Source organism: Elephantulus edwardii, unplaced genomic scaffold, assembly GCF_000299155.1.
Source record: "Elephantulus edwardii isolate Elephantulus edwardi_28Jun2011 unplaced genomic scaffold, EleEdw1.0 scaffold00287, whole genome shotgun sequence".
In the NCBI taxonomy this organism is placed as follows: Eukaryota; Metazoa; Chordata; class Mammalia; order Macroscelidea; family Macroscelididae; genus Elephantulus; species Elephantulus edwardii.
The window spans coordinates 795,411-814,422 of record NW_006400037.1 but is presented as its reverse complement, the minus strand read 5'-3'; the positions used below and the strand labels follow the sequence as shown (position 1 = coordinate 814,422).

Genomic DNA, 19,012 nt, shown 5'->3' with positions numbered 1-19,012 from the left:
CCAAGTTTTCAAATTTATTCATAATATTCCAATAGTATATAGATTTAATTTCCTCAGGTTCTGCTGTGATGCCATCTGTATCATTCCTTATTTGGGTTGTGTCATCTCCTTCCCCCCCTCTTTTGTCAAATTTGCTAATAGTTTGTCAATTTTATTGATCCTTTTGAAAAATCAGCTCCTGATCTTATTGGTGGTTTCAATTGTTTTTCTGTTTTCTATTTCATAGATTTCAACTCTTGTCCTTATAATTTCCTTTCTTCTACAGGTGTAGAATTAGATTGCTGTTTTTTTTGCTATCTGAGGACTGTCGTTTGTCAATTTTATTGACCCTTTTGAAAAACCAGCTCCTGGTCTTATTGATGACTTCAATTGTTTTTAGGTTTTCTACCTCATTGACTCCAGCTTTTATCCTAATAATTTCCTCTCTTCTAGAGGCTGTAGGGTTAGAGTGTTGTTCTTGTTCTATTTGAGGAAGGTGCTGAGTTAGAGAATTTATTTTGTATCTTATTTATTTATTTATTTATTTATCTATCTATCTATCTATTTATTTATTTATTTATTTTACTTTTTAAGGTGTGTACTTTTATTCAATTGGTTTCAAGACAGTGTACAGGTAAAGCCCTGACTGCTGCCACATCTCATCCACCCCAGGGAGACCAAAAGCCTTCATATTTCTAGAGCTGGGGGATGGGAAAGGGCCCCCCAAACGTAGGGCCTACAATGGCTGAGTATTGAAAACAAAAACTAAAGAACAAGTATTAAGGCAGAAGATTTTTTTAACAGAAAAAAAATTGGATTAGATATAATTTACACAAAAGCAATGCTCCCTGCCACCTCTGTCTGTGTGTGGACCCCGGGGGAATGAGCTCTTCTGCTTGGGGGAAGGGAGAGGGTTTTTAAAAGGTAGGAGCTTCCTGTCACATCGTCATGTTGCAATTATTCAGAATGACTGTATTAAAAAAAAGAACAATGTACAAACAAAGTCCTGGACCACATTGGGGAACTGGGGGGATTCTCGCTCCATACCAATTACTGTCACCCTCACCATTCCAGTTTTTAAATCCTGAGTCAAGCTCAAAAAAAAAAATTAAAAAAGAAACAAAAAAAAGTCATGCCAATTCTCATCTCTCTTGGTTTTTTCCTTAGTTTTTTTTTCTTTTGGTTGTTTTTTTTAATATTTTTTTATCAAAAAAGGGAATAACCCAACTAAACAGTCTGCCTAGAAGCATTTGTGGTGGACGATGGAGGGGCCAGACTTGTTTTACTCTTGTTTGCTGATCCACATCTAATGGAAGGTGGCAGGGACGCCAGGATGGAGCCTCTGATCCACTTGGAGTATTTACGCTCAAGGGGAGCAATGGTCTTGATCTTCATCATGCTGGGGGCCAGCACTATGATCTCCTTCTGCATCCTGTTGGCAATATCTGGGCACATGATGGTGTTGATGGACAGCACTGTGTTGGTGTAGAGATCCTTGCAGATGTCAACATCACACTTCATGATGGCGTTGAAGGTAGTTTCATGGATGCCCCAAGACTATATGCCCAGGAAGGAGGGCTGGTCGAGTGCCTTGGGGCAGCAGAAACACTCATTGCTGATGGTGATGACCTGTCCATAGGACAGCTCGTAGCTCTTTTCCATGGAGGAGGAGGAAGCTGCTATGGCCATCTCCTGCTCAAAGTCCAGGTCAACATAAAAGAGTTTCTCCTTGATGTCATGCACAATTTCCCACTCAGCTGTGGTGATGAAGTTGTAGCCTCGTTCAGTGAGGATCTTCATGAGGTAGTCTGTCAGGTCCTGGCCAGCCAGGTCCAGATGGGCATGGGGGAGGGTACACCCCTTGTAGATGGGCACAGTGTGGGTGACCCCATCTCCAGAATCTATCACTATGCCAGTGGTCCTACCAGAGGTATATAGGGACAGCATGGCCTGAATGGCACGCATGACAGGGGTGTTGAGGTCTCGAGTATTATCTGAGTTATCTTCTTGCATTTAGCCTAGGGGCTCAGGGGGGCCTCTGTCAGCAGTACAGGATGCTCTTTGGAGGTCACACACAGCTTGCTGTAGAAGGTTTGGTGCCAGATCTGCTCCATGTCATCCCAATGGATGACAATGCTGTGCTCAATGGGGTACTACTTGAGGGTCAGGATGCCTCTTTTGCTCTGGGCTTCATCCCCCACTTAGGAGTTCTTCTGGCCATGCCCACCATCACACCCTGGTGCCTAGGGCATCCCATGATGGAAGGGAAGCCAGCCCAGGGGACATTGTTGCCTGGGAAGCCGGCCTTGCACATGCCAGAGCTGTTGTTGACCAGGAGCACAGCAATGTCATCATCCATAGTGAGCTGGGGGTGGTGGGTGTGAATCTGCAGTGGTGACTGTGCAGAGGGGCCTGTGCTCTGGGGCAGACGAGGTCTTGACCTTGACTGTCTGTATCTTTTTTTACTTTTTTAATGTGTTTGCCTATTGCTATTAACTGGCCCCTGAGGACTACCTTAGCTGCATCCTAGAGGTTTTGGTGCGTTGTGTTTTAATTATTATTTGTTTCAAGGAATTTTTTTATTTCATTCTTTATGTCTTCTATAACCCAATCATGTTCAAACAGGATGTTATTTAGTTTCCATGATGATGGCTTTATCAGCTTCATTCTTTTGTGGTTAATTTCTAGTTTTATGGCATTGTGGTCTGAGAAGAGACTGTATTTTTTCAATGTTTTTTAATTTGTTGAGGCTTGTTTTGTGCTCTAATATGTGATCAATTCTGGAGAATGTACCATGTGCTCTTAAAAAGAGAGGGACCTGAGTTTCAGTTGAGTGCAGTGCTTAGAATACATCCAGAAAGTCGAGTTGGCTGACTGTGTAGTTTATTTCTTATGCATTTTGGTTAAGTTTCTTTTGAGTTGACCTATTTTTTTGGTGAGAGTGGTGTGTTAAAGTCTCCTACCACTACTGTAGTGCTATTTCACTCTTCAGTTATGTTAATAGTTGTTTTATGTATTTAGCAGATCTATTATTTGGTGTATAGATGTTGACCAATGTTATATCCTCCTGATCTTCTTCTTGTTGTTGTTATGTGCCATCAAGTCGCTTGCGACTCGTAGTGACCCTATGTACAAGAGCTCTAAACACCATTCTGTCCTGTGCCAACCTAGCCATCTCAAATGCACTCATTCCCACCACTCCAATCACAGAATCGATCTATCTCATTGAAGTTCTTCCTCTTCTGCACTGTCCCGCCATTCTCCCAAATATGATGTCCCTCTCCAATGACCAGTCCCTCTTTGCAACATGCACAAAGTATGTCAGACGAAGCTTCAGAATCCTTGACTGCAAGGAGCATTCCAGCTTCACCTTCTCTAAGACAAACCTGTTTGTTTTCCTAGCAGTCCATGGTATATTCAACACTCTTCTCCAGCACCACAGCTCAAAGGCCTCAATTCTCTTCCTATCATCCCTATTCACTGTCCAACTCTCTGACGCATAACACATAATTGCGAAGACTATAGCCCAGATCAGGTGCACCTTAGTCTCCAACCTGACATCGTTGCTCTTCAGTACTCTTGAGAGGGCCCTTACAGCTGACTTGCCCAGTGCAATTCTTCTCTTGATTTCTTGGCTGCTGTTACCAAGAGTGTTGAGTGTGGAAGCCAAGTAAACTAAAACTGTTAACTATCTCAATCTCTTCACCATTCATACTGATGCTACCAAATGGCCCAGTGGTAAGAATCTTTGTTTTCTTGACGCTGAGCTTCAATCCATATTGAAGGCCGCAATCCTTGACCTTCTGTAGCAAATGCTTTAGGTCCTCCTCAGTTTCAGCAAGCAGGGTTGTGTCATCTGCATAACTCAGATTGTTGATAACTCTTCCACCAATCCTGATGCCTCATTCCTCCTTGTACAGCCCAGCGTCTCGGATGATCTGTTCTGCATACAGATTGAAAAGTTATGGAGACAGAATACATCCCTGACGGACCCCCTTCTTGATTTTGAACCATGTAGTGTCTCCTTGCTCTGTTCTGACTGTATAGAGATCTTTCAAAATTCAGTTTCATTCTTTCTAAATCTAGTTCGTCCTACCAGCTAGAGACTCAAGCTGTTTACAGTTTACAATCAATTTTCTTTAGTGCTCTTCCTTATTTTTTATGACGATTTTCATTCTGAAGTCTATTTTACCAGAGATTAGTATTGGTACTCCTGATTTTTTTTGTGGATGCCATTTGCTTGGTATATATTTTCCCCCAACCTTTGATTTTAAGTCTTTCTCTTCTTTTGTTATATGTCTCTTATAGATGGCATATTGATGGGCTTTTCTTCTTTATACATTCTGTAACTCTTTTTCTCTTGATTGTTGCATTAAATCCATTCACATTAAGTGTGATTTATTGCTGCCATTTTTCTATGTTTCTTTTTTATGTTGTTTCTTGTTAGTACAGTCCATCCAGTTTCCTTTGGTTTCTCTGTGTATAGGACTTCCCTTAAAAGTTCTTGTAGGTTTGGTCTTACAAGAGCAAATTTTCACAAATTCTGTAAGTTCTTTCTTTTCTGGAAAGGATGTGATTTCTCCATATTTGAGGAAGAAATTTGTTGGGTATAGGATCCAGGGATGACAGTTATTTTCTTTCAAGTTTCTATATATGCCATCCTGTTGTCTTCTTGCTTGCATGGTTTCAGTTGAACAATCACAACTTAATCTGATGACTTTTCCTTTGTAGGTGACTATTTTTCTTGTGCTGCTTTCTATCCTTATCCTTTATTTTGGACTATGATATTTCTTGTTTTCCTTTTTGGGTCTAGTCTATTTGAATGTGGATTTCCTCCTTCGTAATACGTGGGAAGTGTTATTCTAGTACCTCTTCCACAATTTTCTCAGTGATTTCCCTATCCCTCTCATATTATGAAATTCCAGTCATACATATGTTATTCCTTTAGATGTCATCTCATATAATTCTAATATTTTATTTTTGTCTCATCTCTGATTTTTCTTCCATGTGTTTCCATTGAGGTTCTTGTCTTCCACCTCACTGACTCTCTGCTACATCTCTTATGTTCTATTTTTTTGTCCTTCCAGTGTGTTGGACACTTCTGCCATTTCAGTCTCAATGACCTGGATTGCATTTTCATTTTTTTTTTATTATTTCTAGACCTGTTTTGGCAGTATCTATCTTGTGATGAATTTTTTTAAATTCTTGTATCTCTTTATTTATACTTTCAATTCTTTCTTCCATTTTTTATATTCTCTTCCTTATTTGTTCAAGTTCCTCCTCATCAATATATTTCTTCTGGCTTTGTGTCTCTGAAGCATTTGCTTTCTTGTTGGTTTCCATTGCCTCTTCCATCATTTGTATCCTCTTCCATAGATGTTCAGATAACTCTTCATCAATATATTTTTTTCCTCATTCTCTACCTCTAGATTATTTCATTTATCTGTGGCTTCCATCTTTTCTTCCATCATTTGTACTTTTACACATTGCTGTTCAAAGGTCTCTGTCTTAACATATATCATCTGCCTTCTTGACACTAGGGTATTCATGAGGTCTCTGATATTATCTGCGTTTTTCTTGTTTTGGAGATAGCTTAATTTGTTTTTTACACAGTATTTGAAGCTACCTGTTGTTTTCTTGAATTATTTTTTGGTGAAGTTTTTCTTGATAAATGTTATATCTGAAGTTGCCTATTGTTTTCTTGATGTTGTGTGATGTTTTTCTTGATAAATTGCCAAGTTAAAATGTGTTAACGTACTGATTCCACTGTAAGTCCTTTCAGGGAAAAGGTCTCTTTCTTGAAGTTCTTGAGGTTCTCTCTGTTCTGCAGTGCAGCGCTTTAGGAATCTTGCCTTGAAGTAGTCTCCTGACATCAATTCTATAGGCTCCTTCATATATAAAGTGGCTGAGTGGTGTGAGACAAGGTGCTCTACTCAAGCAGTTTCTTATGCATCTTTTTCCTGGAGCTTAATATTTTATTTTGTTTCTGGAGTGGCAGGAGAATAGAGATCAGGTCTGCTACCTCAAGCAGCTTGTGCGCAGGGGTTCTCAAGTCAGCCCTTCCTCTCTCAGAGAGCTAGAGAAATCACTTCCCTTTGCCTGACGTTCTGAGTACTAAAATCTCTTATCCTATTTGGCTCTTGGGATGGCCCTGCAGCCTTGGTGGCAAGAACCTCTCTGTGACTGTAGCTACAACCCCAGGGATGCCTCAGGCCTGTCTCCCCACAGGCAAAGGGGAGTGCTTGTTTTTTTCACAGAGATTGTGCCTCTCCTGACCTTTTCTCCTGTGGCTTAGTGTGTTACTTGGTCTCTGGCATGAGATCAGACCACTGCGTGGGCCACCTGTATGCAGAGTTTCCTGGGTCAGCCCTGTGTCACAGGGAGCCAAGAAAATTCTTCCCTGTGCACAAAGTTCTGCACATTAAAGTCTCTTGTCATGTTTGGCCCCTAGCCTGGCTCTGCAGCCATGGACGCAAGGGCCGCCAGATGGAGGTATATATGATCCCAGGGATGCTTCCATCCTGTCTCCTGACAGGCAAAAGAGAGTGCTCTTCTACATATTTTTTCAGTGTTTTTTTCACTTAATTCAATTTGAGTATCTGTCTTTGACAGAATTAATATGTTGTTGTTATTATGCGCCATCGAGTCAATTGAAATTCATAGCAACCCTATGTACAATAGCTCTGAAGCCTATCTTGTCCTGGACCAGTCTTTCTGACATCTAGCCCCATTGCCCTAATTACCATATCAATAGATGTCATGAAGGGTCTTCCTCACTTGTGCTGTCCCTCCATCCTTCTGTGCAAGATGTCCTTCTCCAAGGACTGTTCACTCCTGGTCATACCCAAAGTATGTGAGAGGGAGCTTCAAAATCCTAGCCTCCAAAGAGAAACTAGCTTGCGTCCTCTCCAAGATAGACCTATTTGTTTTCTTGGTGGTCATGGTATGTATGTTCAAGACTCTTCTCCAGCACCACAACTCAAAGGCATTTGTTCTTCTTCCATAATCTTTAGTCATTGTCCAGCTGTCTGATGTATAGTAAGTAACTGCAAAGACCATGGCCTATCTCAAGTACACCTTAGTCTCTAGACAGACATTGTTGCTTCTCAGTACTTTGGAGAGGTCCCTGACAGAAGATTTTCCCAGTCCAATTCCTTTTAATTTCCTGATTCCTGTCCCAAGAGTGATGGCGATGGAGTCGTTGTTGTTGTTGTTTGTGTTATGTGCTATCAAGTTGCTTGGGACTCATAGTGACCCTATATACAACAGCCATGAAATGTGCTCTATCCTGAGCCAATCTTATCATCTCTGACATACCTACCCCCACTATCCCAGTCACTATATTCACCAATTAAAAATTTTCTACAAATGTAGTTCAGTGACATTGATTATATTTTTTGTTACACAACAAAGAATGTTATTATTAGCTTTTTTCTAAATCATTCCACAACCATTATATATAAACATACATTCACTAACACATACCCCTTCCCTTACCTTTTCCTTACTATCTTTGATAGTCAGTAATGACCTTTGGTTGATGCCTATATATTTTCTTATTTAATGTATGTAAAATCATACAATTTATACTCTTCAGGATTGACTTTTTTGCTCATCATAATGTTTTCAGGGTTTATCCATTCAGTGGCATGCATTAGAACTTCCATTCCTCTTGATGATTGAATGAGATCTTCTGGATGTATATACCACATTTCATTTACCGCATAATCATTGGTGGAAATTTTGGTTCTTTTGTCATCATAGCTATTGTGAAATGTGCCAGAATGTACACCAGAACACTGGTGTACAAATTTTCCTCAGCTCACAGAATTCACTGTTACTAGATGTTTCCTTTGTACTCTGGTTTTCTTTGTACTTTATACTCTTCTTTGTACCATCATAGAGGTAATGCAATGGAAAAAAATCAGTCTCATTAGTCAACCAGTGAGAGTGATCATTTAGCAACAAACCTGGGTAGCAGGGAACTGGAATACACTCACCACATTCAAAGGGCACTTGTGAACCCACTTGTAGTGAAAGCATTTCCTCTCAGTGTTCCTGGCTTTTATTCCATGCATAATATTTTTCATCAATATTTGAGGCCCCTTTGCAAATTGCTTCTGTGCTTTGATCTTCTTAATTGTTTTATGATAATGCCTACAAAAGCCTGGGAGAAATAAGATATTTACTTTTCCTTGAAAATGAGGTTTGTTGGTTTTTGCTGTTTCCCCCCCCCCTTCATCTAGAATTGAAGTGAATGGAAAAATTAAAGCCTAAAATGCTGTGATTATTTTCTTAGAGGATTATACAGTGGGGTTACCTTCATCACTTTCTTCTGCCTATGTCATAGCCTTTTCACACACTCTGTTTTAACACAGAAATATTTTCCTTTGTTATTCATGTCTTAAAATAAGAAAGAAAAAAATGATCACAGGACTATTTGGTACATGTTGTTGTTAAGCAGTCAGATCTGACAGAAGCAATAAACTGCATGGGTAGGTTGCCCATCTACTACATGTCGGGGGTTGCCGATGTATTTAAATCACAAGCTTTTAGGGTGGCAGCAAAATTCCTCCCCCTGCTGCATTACAATTCCAAAGGCAGAAGGTTTGAATCCAACAGCTTCTTTACAGGAGAAGGATGAGCAATCTCCTCCGATCCAGTTATGAATGGATACTGATTTAATGATTAACAATAACAACAGGACATCAGAGCTCCCTTCCTATACATTTCTGTAAACAAGCAAACAGCTGCTCTAGAATATACAAAGAAAACAACCACAAGGAAAAGTTTTCTGACCAAGTGACAAGATGGATGTTTGGCACTCTGTAGTCTTGTCCAATAAACACAAATACACTATTTTGTGCTCATGGTAGGCAAGAGGACAGACAAATGTTCTTTTTTCACTGGAATGCCTCAGCGGGAGGAGACCCTAGAAAAAGTAGCAGTGCTGACTAACATTGCCAAATGTTTTGCTTACAAGTTCTTATTTTATTATTCATGATGACCATGTAAATTAAGTATTATTAAAAAGTTTTATTCTATCAGTGACACAATGCATTCTCTAGCTAAGTAAGTAACGCACTGAAATGTACACGGGGAACAGGTGCTATGATTGTAGAGCAAGTCCAGTTCATCTACCTCCAGAGCCTGAGGGAAACTTTCGTGGATGTGATGGTTTTCCTGGGTTTTGAAGGTTAGCTTATTTTTGCTTGCTCTGTGTGACCTTTCAAGGATTCAGTCTTCAAGCATCCAGTTACTTTTCCCCTAGTTAGAGTGATTGGCAAAACAAGACAAAAGTCTTTTCCTGGTTTCTCAATTGCAAAGCTGGAAAGAGCTAATGGTTTTCTGACAAAATTATCATGTATCCACCCTACTCTCATCTGCGTCTTCTGGTCTTGGTGTAATTCAGGAGTCTATAATATGAGTTTTCTAGCTTCTTGTAAGCATTTTGTTGTTGTTTCTCTTAGTGCTGTTTTCCCAACATTAATTCCTCTGTTTCCATTTTTCCTCCCAGTAACCTCTTTTTCCTTGTCTCACTCCAATTCCAAGGTCAGCTGTAGTTTTCTGGTCTTCTTGGCCAGGGTGAGAGCAACTTGAAGTTGGGCCTAAGAGTAAATACGCATGGAGATGTGATGAAGCATTCCTTTAAGATCCAGAAGAATGTTTTGTTTCTTGTTCTGGGGTAGTCATTAAGAGACTTTTTTCCCCTCGGACAAAATCACAAGCACCACTGCAACCTGTAGAGCTGCTGGAGGTGGGGAGAGTATTGCAAGCAACCCAAGTGGCCTATGTGGAAAGGTAAAACAGAAATAGGAAGAAGTATAAAGCCATTGGACATATATAGTTCAGCTGTTAGATTAAGCCCAAACTAAAGTTAGAAATATTTTCTTCTAGACTTTTGAAAGGGAGCTCTTCAGGGTCTAGTCTCTAGGGAACTGTGTTCCTGACTCAAAGTCCACACCTTTCTGGCAGTTCAAATTCACTAGCAGCTCCTCAAGAGAAATAGTGACAGTCTCCTCCCTTGTGAGTTATAGCCTTGAAAACTCAATAGAGGACCAACTATTAGTTGGTTCCATCTTAAATGTAATCCATGAATTAGTGAGACTTTAAAGGATATAAGGCAAGAATTCTCTTTACACTGTTTACCAGTTTGAATTGGGCTTTAGGGAATTTATAATTACTGACTGAAAGAGATAGATTTAGGTTCCCATTCCAAAGAAAGGTGACCAAGCAGAGTGCAGAAATTATCAAAGAATATCATTAATATCACATGCAAGTAAGATTCTGCTGAGAATTATCCAAAAACTACTGGAGCACAGAGAACTGCCAGATGTGCAGGCTGGGTTTAGAAGAGGTTGTAGTACTAGGGATATTATAGATAATGTTAGATGGATCTTGGCAGAAAGCAGAGAGTACCAAAGGAATGTCTATCCGTGCTTCATTGACTATGCAAAGGTTTCTGACTGTGTGTTTCTGACTGTGTGGATCACAACAAGCTGTGGCTGACTCTGAGAAGAATGGGAATCCCAGAACATTTGGTTGTGCTTACGCAAAACCTATATTTGGACCAAGAGGCAGTTGTCAGAATAGAGAAAGGAGACACTGCATGGTTCAAAATTGGGAAGGTCGTCCACCAGGTATTTATTCTGTCTCCACATCTTTTCACTCTGTATGCAGAACAGATTATCTGGGAGGCTGGGCTTTATGAGGAGAAATGTGGGTGGCATCAGGATTCGTGGAAGATTCATCGACACCTGCATTGTTCACTTGACACAACCCTGCTTGTTGAAACTGAGAGGACCTGAAACGTTTGCTGTAGAAGGTCAAGGACTGCAGCCTTCAGTATGGATTGAAGCTCAACATCAAGAAAACAAGGATTCTCACCACTGGGCCAATTGGCAGCATCAGTATGAGTGGTGAAGAGATGGAGATAGTTAACAGTTTTAAATTGCTTGGCCCCACAGTCAACGCTGTTGTTACCAGCAGCCAAGAAATCAAGAGATTAATTGCATTGGGAAAGTCAGCTGTCAGGGACCTCTCCAGAGTACTGAAGAGCATGACATTAGGCTGGAGACTAAGGTGCGCCTGATCTGGGCTATAGTCTTCGCAATTGCATGCTACGTATTGGAGAGCAGGACAGTGACTAGAGAAGATAGAAAGAGAATTGATGCCTTTGAGCTGTGGTGCTGGAGAAGAGTGTTGAATACACCATGGACTACTAGGAGAATAATCAGGTGTGTCCTGGAGAGGGTGACGCAAGATTGCTCCTTGGAGTCAAAGATTCTGAAGGTTCATCTGACGTCATTTGGGCATTTTGCAAGGAGGGACAAGTCCTCAGAGAGGGACATCATATTTGGGAGAGTGGAGGGACAGTGCAGGAGAGGAAGGCTCTCAATGAGATGGATCGATTCCGTGAATGGGGTGATGGGAGTAAGTGTGTTTGAGACAGTGAGGTTGACTCAGGATAGAGCAGGATTTAGGGCTCTTGTACATAGGGTCTCTATGAGTCGCAAGCGACTCGATGGCACATAAATACAACCACAACTCTTCTAATGTTCTCAAGCATTTGTGGTTTGATAGTTGTTCATTTGAAAATAGTTCATTATTAACAAGTAATAACAAATTGAAACCTAGAGTTGCTATAATCAAGGATGCTTTAGGCAGAATATTAAATGATCCAGGAAGTATTAAAAGAAGATGGAAGGAATATACTGAGTCATTGTATCAAAAGGAATTGGCAGATACAGAAGCATTAAATAATACATGAGCAAGAGCCTATGGTGATGAAGGAAGAAGTTCAAGCTGCTTTGAAGGAAATAGCAAAAAAAATAAGGCCCGAGGAATAGATGGTATAACAATTGTAGTATTTCAGCTAACAGATGCTGCCCTAGATGTGCTCACCAAGTTGTGCCAAGAAATCTGGAGAACAACTACTTGGCCTACTAACTGACTGGAAGAGATCTATATTTGTTCCCATCCCAAATGAGTGTGGAAACTACAGAACAATATTATTGATTTCACATACAAGCAGGATTCTACTGAAGATTATCCAAAAACGACTAGAACAGCACATCAGCAGAGAATTGCCAGAAGTCCAGGCTGGGTTTAGAAGGGTTTGTGGTACTAGAGATATTGTAGCTGATGTTATATGGATCTTAGCTGAAAGCAGGGAATACCAGAAGAATGTCTATCTGTGTTTCATTGATTATGCAAAGGCGTTTGACTGTGTGGATCATAACAAACTGTGGCTGACTCTGAGAAGAATGGGAATCCCAGAACATTTAATTGTGCTAATGCGAAACCTATACTTGGACCAAGAGGCAGTTGTCAGAACAGAGCAGGGTAACATTGCATGGTTTAAAATTGGGAAGGATGTACGCCAGGGATGTGTCCTGTCTCCATACCTTTTCAACCTGTATGCAGAGCAGATTATCCGAGAGGCTGGGCTCTATGAGGAGAATTGTGGCATCAGGATTGGTGGAAGATCTATTAACAATCTGCGTTATGCAGATGACACAACCCTGCTTGCTGAAACTGAAGAGGACCTCATGCACGTGCTGCAGAGGGTCAAGGACTGCAGCCTTGAGTATGGACTGAGGCTCAATGTCAAGAAGACAAAGATTCTCACCACTGGACCAATTGGTAGCATCAAGGATGGATGACGAATAGATTGAGATTGTTCACAGCTTCAGTTTGCTCAGGTCCACGGTCAACCCTCTTGGCACCAGCAGCCAGGAAGTCAAAAAATGTATTGCAATGGGAAAGTCTGCTGTTAGGTACCTCTCTAAAGTACTGAAGAGCAATAGTGTCTCTCTGGAGACTAAGATGCGCCCGATACAGGCCATGGTCTTTGCAATCACTTGTTATGCATCAGAGAGTTGGACAATGACCAAGGAGGATAGAAGGAGAATTGATGCCTTCGAGCTGTGGTGCTGGAGAAGTGTATTGAATGTACCATGGACTGCCAGGAAAACAAACAGATTTATCTTGGAGAGGATTAAACCAAGCTACTCTTTGCAGGCAAGGATTCTGGGGCTTCGTCTGACATACTTTGGGCATGTTGCAAGGAGGGACAGGTCCTTGGAGAGGGACATCATGCTTGGGAGGGTGGAGGGATGGCGCAAGAGGGGAAGACCCTCTATGAGATGGATTGATTCAGTGACTGGAATAATCGGGACCGGTGTATCAGAGACAGTACGATTGGCACAGGATAGAGCAGGCTTTAGGACTGTTGTATGTAGGGTCGCTATGAGTTGCAAATGACTCAACGGCACATGACGACAACAACAACAAGGACAATTAAATGAAATATTAATTCTAAGTAACTGAAACTCATGGTTTTCATAGAGCAGTTAAAAAACTAGTTTTATGTTAAAAGGTATAAGAAAAAATAATTTAATTTTAAAAATATATCACTATGAACACTCGAAGGCTTTAAATTTTTGTTAATTGAAGTTTACTATAAATAGTAATCTCAAGTCTTTCATTGTTAAGAACCTCTTGAGACCATATTGTTTCTTATCCATCCTTTTGTATAGATATTCTCTCCTCAAGAAGCTGAATTTATTGGTACTGATGGTGAATTGTTTAACCTTTTGAAACCATTTTCTGTAATTCTAGGATGATATTTGCACATGTACTTAGATGTCTCTGTAAATAAATTATATAAAAAATTTATTTCATAATATTAGTCAGCATAGAAAAGCTATGAGCTGAGGGAAGAGCGACTTTTTTTTTTTAAATTTGGGCTGTTTAAAATAATGTTGGTTTGATTTTTATTTTTCCTACAAAGGAAATTCTTTTTTAAAAAGGTAACATCATAAAGAAAGCAAAGCAGAAATTGTGAACTTAACATGCTTTTTTAATCTCATTTACTACTATATTAAAATTCAGACTCATTGTTGTTATACCAGAACCCACTCCTAATTAACCTCCAGTTAGTTTTCAGGAGACTGTAAATTGCATGACAGGAGATTGTCCATTTTTCTCCTGTGCTGTTACTGGTGGATTTGAACCACCAGAGAGGAGTCACTTTTGAGTCAGTAGCACAACTCCTTAGGAACTATGCCATCAGAGTTCCTGTTGTGCTTCCAACCCAAAGGCACAAAGTTCAAATCCACCAGTTTCTCTGCTGGAGAAAGATAGACAGTCTTGCCTCATGTAATTTCCAGCCTCTGAAAACCTGCTGGAGGGCCAACTGTTTGACAGTTATGACTGGATAGTATACAACAACAACAACAACTATATAGGATTGTGTTTCAAAATTCTACTACTTTGTTCTGATCTGGATGAGTGTAATAGAAAGCTCACTGGAGCTTTCTTGTTAAGAGGGGCAACAAGAAATGAATCATGGAGCCCATTGCCAAGTAGAAAAATGTAGATGTGCAGTCAATTAAGATCATGATGTTTCTCCAAAGATGCAATAAGCTTCCTGAGGTAGACAAAGGAAGATTTGAACTATCATTAGGAATCCTGACCAGGTCTTCTGGGGTAGCTTTTAGGTTTTCTATCCTTTCAGGGAGAGGAGTTGAAGACAGAAAAATACCACCTAAACTTTTTGAAATACAGAATGAAAACTGGAGAATCCTAGCTCCCAAAACCACCTTGAACAACTTGCTCCATCTTTCACTGTGGATTTTCTCTCAGAAAGAAATTGAAACAATGTAGGTTTTGCCGCAGAAGAAGTATCACTGAGAGTTCCTAATGTTAAACAGCATCTTGCAAAGCCATTGCCACTTCAGAGCAGACAGAGGCAGAGGAGATTACTTCTGGCAGAGGCAGGGCAGGGAAAGATGTGCAAGCAGCTGCTACGGGAAGAATTAATTCACAGAGGTCTTCTCAGCTGCCTTTATGCAGATAGGATTGTCTGGCTGACTTTTATGAGCAGGGAGTAAAATGAGATTTTCAAAGCATATGTTTACTTGATTACTGTGAAAAATGTAAGGCTTTCCTGAAGCATTCTTTAACAGTCAGTAAAATGATGAAATGAGGGGAAGGAGGAATGGGATTTAGAAGAGTCGCAATCTTGGCAATAAGGGATGCAAAAACATTATAAGTGACTGAAGGAAAAATATGAGCCCAAGTCCTAGCTCTGTCAATGAAGAGGAGCTGTTACTATGTACTGTTGAGTCAGAACTGATACCCATTGCTGACCCCTAATCCCAGTGAGTTTTCAGGGACAGTAAGTCACATAAGAGGAAATTGTCCATCTTCTTTCCATGGAACAGCTGGTGGATTTGGACTGAAGGCCTTTGAGTTAACAGTGCCACAGAGCTACTGAAGAGCACTAGTCTCATGCTAATCATTCAGCCTAAATTCATTATAATTACTGAATTGGTAAAAGCTTATGAAATGAGTTGAGTAGCACAAGTGGAAGACACAAGGCAACAAGAAGACTGCAATAGGAGAGACGTGTACGCATCTGAGGCCCAGATGTTCAGGATGTAGACAGCTGTATAAATAGGTCAGAGATGAAAATTGAGGGAGGTGAAACCTTCCTAGTTAAGATCTAGTGACTACTTGGATGCTTAGGAATTATATCCATCCAGAAATCATTGGTGAGTTTTAAGAGAGAGAAAGCCATGGTCATTTTGTTTTAACTTAATTTTTTTACAATTATAGATTTAAAAAGAATTTGTAAAGATAATACTAGTTTACCAAATTCCTCCAACTTGGTTTCCTATGATATTAGAATCTTACAATAATATACAATAATCTCACAATCATTTATTATATCAATGAACCAATATTGATTTATAATTTTTAACTAAGGTCATAATTCCTACAGATTCCTTATTTTTTACCTCATATCCCTTTTCTGTCCCAATATTCCTTCCAGGACTCACATTACCTCTAGCTGTATGTTTCCATTGACTCATTTTTTATTTGATAGCTTTTCAGAATTTTATTTATCTTTTTTTTCCAGTGAACTTAACAATTTCAAAGTATACTGGCAATTAATTTTGAATATCACAGATTTATCATACCCTAGACTCATAGCTGACCCTCCAGCAAGTTTTCAGAGGCAGTAAATCACACAAAAGGAGACTGGTAAGGAATTACATTACAAAACCAAAGGCACATGGTTTGGATACACCATTGCTCCAGTAGAGAAACACAGGCAATCTCCCCCCATGCAACTTATAAAATGCTTGAAAACTGATAGAGGGTTACCTATGAGTAATTTATGACTAAGTGATACTCAACCACCACCACAACAGTGGGTACTAGAGGGAACTCTGGTGACTTAGTAGTAAAGAATTATGCTGTCAACCTAAAAGTATGTGGTTTTGAACTGACCACCTGCTCTGTGGGAGAAAGATTGGCAGTTTCCTCTCATGAAACTTAATGTCTCTGAAAATTCGCTGGAAGGTCAGTTATGGGTTGGTTCTGACTTGACTTGAAAGTACATAACAAGAATGCATACTAAAGAATATTGTTGTTAATTGCCATGAGTTGACACATAGTGATCCTATGAAAAAAAGACCTGAACACTTGTATAACTTTCATCATTTCTCCAATTTAGTAGAGTTTCCCGAGGCAAGCTATTTGAAGAGTGGATGTCATTCTTGCTTCCAAGTTTGTTTTATTCAGGGAGCTCCATCAAACACTATCAACCATGAGTAATCATTATTGCATTTGACACAGTGGCATCACAGCAACCACGTGTTACTTCTGTAAAGCAAAAAATGATATCAATTTAAAGACTAAAGTGTGTTTAACTCAGGGCATGGTCTTTTCAATAACTTGCTATACTATCTGAGAACTGGACAATGAGTAAAGATGGCAGAATAAGCCATTGAGTTCTGATGTTGGAGAACACAACTGAATATTCAAAGGACTGACAAAAGAACAAAGACATGTCTTGGAGAAAATTCCGCCATGGTGCTTTTTAGTGATCTGGATAGTGAACCTTCATCTCATATTCTTTGGGCATGTCGTTAAGAGGGGCTAGCCCATGGAGAAGGACATAATCCTTGGAAAAGTGCCATGGCAGTTTAATAGAGGAAGGCAAACAACAAAATGGGTTTACATGGTAACTGTAACAATGGGCAGAGATGGTGAGGATAGCACAGAATAGGACAAAGTTCAGATCCATTGTTCATAGAGTTGCTATGAGTTGCAATTGACTCAACAACACACAACCACATCTTATGTATAGAGAACTCTTATAGCCTTGCAGGTAAGGAGTTCCATTGCAAACTCAGACAGTTCAAATCCAGCAGATACTCCTAGGGAGAAAGATGTGCAATCTTCTCTTGTGTGTTTTACAGCCTCTGAAAACCCACTGGAGGGTCAGGTAGGACTCAGTTCTAGCCTTATGGCAATGAGAGCTGATTATGTTTCTAATGATTAAACTGTAGTTTTAGGGGTTTTTGAGAAGACCACAGAGGTAAAGCAGCATATTAATCACATTACACCAAGGGTACATACTAAGGATACAAGTATTCATGTTGATCTTGATGCCTGGCTTCTCATCTGTAAACTCACTCTTTCTCCTCTCTTTTTATACATTAAGTTTTCCTCAGGCCTAAAAGCCTGAGAGGATAAATCACCCCATCTCTGCTAAAGCAGCTCTTGAAATTAGAAGAAAGAAGAGAGCTTTCTGGAATACACATAGGCCCTGAGGCCTGAAGAGAGGTAGGCCTAAATAACATGTAGCCACTGGATCAAGTAACATTTCCTGTTGACCAGAGACGAAATATCTCTGGTTTATACTTTGTCTATTTTTTTAATTTCTTTTAATTATTACACTAGTTTATTTCCAAAATTTGAATATATTATTTTCTAGAACAAATTCTTCCAGTTTCCATCCCCCCCCACCAAATTGTACAACCCCATGATTAATTCCTCCCTTTCCCTGCACATCCTCATCCCCCTGCTTCTACCCTCGCCTACTACCCTTGGATTGTTATACTCATTCTACAATAACGATTTTATACAATATTGTCATTGTGAAAGTGAGTTAGTTCCCTCAGCATAATACTCGTCAATCCCTCCCAAGTTAGGTAATAATTTACAAAATCATTGCTCCTGTGTGCTGTACAGTATTCCATTGTGTGAATGCACCATACTTTCTCAATCCATTCGTTTGTGGTTGGATATTTTGGCTGTTTCCTTGTTCTTGCGATAGTGAATAGCTTTGCTATGAACATTGGTGTATTAGTCTCTGTTTATGCTTCAGTTCTCCTTTTCCCAGAGTATATTCCAAGTAGTGGAATAGCTGGGCCTTATGGAATTTCTACGTTCAGCTTTTTGAGGAAGCACCAAACTGCCTTCCAGAATGGTTGTACTATTTTACAATCCTACCAACAATGTATATGAATTCCTTTCTCACCACATCCTCTCCAACATTTGTTACTTTCTGCCCTATTCAACATTACCAGTATTCCTGAAGTGAGATGGTACCTCATTGTGGTTTTGATTGGCATCTCTCTTATTGCCAGTGATTATGAGCATTTCTTCTTGTATATGTTTGCTATTTAAATATCTTCCTCTGTGAAAATTCTTTCCATGTCTTTTGTCCATTTTGTAATCGGATTATCAGTCCTTTCTTGTGAAGGCCCAGGAGTATTCCATAGACTTTCATTATGAGACTCTTGTCAGAGATGGTATTACCAAATGTTTGTTCCTAGTGGGTAAGGTGTGGTGGTTTTTTGTTTTTTTCCCCACATTGTTGGTAAAAAGGTTTTGACGCACATATGGATTTAATCTTTTGAAGGTCCCCTGCATCAATTTTATCCTCTTCAGATTGTGAATTTCTGCTGTATTTGGCAGTCTCTTTATACCTTGATCCAGCGCTTCTAAGGTTGATCCCAGTTTGTCTCTTATGAACTTTATGGTTTGGGACTTTACTCCCATGTTTCTGATTCACCTTAAGTTGATTTTTCTATATGGTTTTTTTTTATTTTATTTTATTAGTTTTAATGAACATTTACAGGGATTTTGGATTTTCATTCCTTCATTGCTGCACCATTCTCTCTACCCTCCTCCCCAGTTTGTTCTTCTTCCCCGCCATCTGAATGTCTGT

At 39.8% G+C, this 19,012-nt stretch overlaps 1 pseudogene; it reads right to left on the bottom strand.

The window, feature by feature from the left end:
- Positions 1–1,219: 1,219 nt before the first annotated feature.
- Positions 1,220–2,338, bottom strand: LOC102856570 (annotated as a pseudogene).
- Between the last annotated feature and the right edge of the window lie 16,674 nt (positions 2,339–19,012).